Below are 1956 nucleotides of genomic sequence, written 5' to 3'. Positions count from 1 at the left end.
TACACCGGGAATTCTGGGAGAAGATCCTAGGAGGCCGCGTTATTTGAACAGGCTCCCCGGTTGCTTCTGATAATTGGCCAGATTAGTACCCGCTGATCTGAATCTTCATTCATGAGGAGTCAAGCAAAGATCGTGAAGAAAGTCAGCAGCCTGGAAAAGGGGTGGCTTTTGTCATGGAAACAGAGTTATTACTTCAGGAAACAGGAGAGAACTTTTCCAGTGTCACTCTGAGATTTGAGAGGAGACTGCATACATAGGAGCAGGAGGCTCCCCGCCCCACCAGGTTCCTGCCTGCCCCCTGCACACTCAGATCAGTCACTAGTTAGTAGGAACCTTCCCTGGTACCATCTGACCCAGCCCTGAGGCCATGGCCGGACAGGGCACCCCTCCCTGCTGGGCTAGACCCTCCCCGCAAACTGCCTAGATTTGCTGGGAGATTAATTCCATAGAAGCCTGTGGACGGATGCAAGCAGATTTTAGTTACAGCATACCAGTAAGAAAAAGAAATGGGTTGCAAAACTGTATTTACCATATGATCTCAATTTTGTTCAAATTAGACACAACTTCCCCCATACACACAGAGAAAGAAGTCTGGCAGGATATAACCCAACACGTTAACAGTGGTCTTTGCTGGGAGGTCAGGTTACAGGCGATTCTTTCCACTAAGTTCTCAGTAATGAATACAACTTGCCATGCTAATACAGAAGAAAACACCATGCAACGTAGTTTTACTTTTTCATCAGGACACAGCTAACATCACGTCACAGGGCCTCACAGCTTCAGACACTTTCCTGACCCACCAACTCAGATCATCCTGGATGCTAATTAGCCACATCCCAGTGAGGTTAACAGGATTTGCCTCCGAGAGTTGGAAGGACGAAATGAGATCATGCAGGTCAAGAACTTGGTACAAGGCAGGACACATGGTAAGTGCTCAACAAATGGTGGCTAGTTAGTGACTCTCGTTACCCTCCGCCAGCTAGACCGGTGAATGCCAGACCACAGGCCATTTCTAGGGGCCAAGACACTGCGTTTCCATCACTTCCTCTGCTCCTGGAGGAAAAGGCAGGTTGAGAAGAGCCAAGTGTGTGGCGGGGTAGCCTGAGCGCAGAAGGACTGGAGCCCAGGAGGGCCTGACTCCTTGGGTGCTCTGTCTTTGAATTCTAAGCCAAGTCCAGTCATGGTGCCGTAACTGCCCCAGCCTTCATCAAGAAAAGGATAGAAGGTCTCAGAAGGCCTGTGCTCGGTACCAACTCTGTCACTGGCTCACTGGGCGCCCTTCCTCTCTCTGGATCTCAATCTTCACAGAGAAAATGCAGCCCCCTCTCTACGGGGAGTTGCAGAACCAGCGATGAAAGCAATGGAGAGCTGGGAAGGGCTGCATCCCAGGACAGGGCTGCGATCTTTCCCATAGCTACTTGGCAGGCCGGGTTTGTCCAGACCGCGGCGCAGCTGCTGCCCAGGAGTTGGGGAGGCTTGGGAACAGCAGCCATCTGCTCATTTCTTTCCACCTCCAGCCCCTAGGGCAGCCCTGTGCCCCTGCCCAGAGCCTGGTAACGCCTCAGCTTCGGTGTCAGACATCCACTAGAGCAGTCACACTGTAGCTTCCGAGGTGAGCCCCCAGGAGCCAGGGGGCTGGGCTGACCCCGCAGAAGACCCTGGGGATGTAGTAACAAGGCCTTGATTAAACCCTGAACTGCTTACTAATGGGAAACTCGGTGGCGGCAACCTGGGTCTCTGAGAGATTAGCTGGGGCGTGATTATTCCAGCCAAGTGAGGCAGAACCAAATGCACTTGGCACCGTGGCCAGGCAGCAGGTGGTGCCCAGCGGCTGCCCGGCCTGAGGCTGAGCCTGAGCCCCTCCGAGGCAACCCCAGGAGGAAGGGGCCCGAGAAGGTGCCCCCAGTGGAAGGACCGCCTGCTCCCAGCCTCACCGACCACCACGAGCAGCGTCCT

The sequence above is a fragment of the Myotis brandtii genome, unplaced genomic scaffold (genome assembly GCF_000412655.1).
Source record: "Myotis brandtii unplaced genomic scaffold, ASM41265v1 scaffold658, whole genome shotgun sequence".
NCBI classification, from domain to species: domain Eukaryota; kingdom Metazoa; phylum Chordata; class Mammalia; order Chiroptera; family Vespertilionidae; genus Myotis; species Myotis brandtii.
This window is presented reverse-complemented; position numbering follows the sequence as displayed.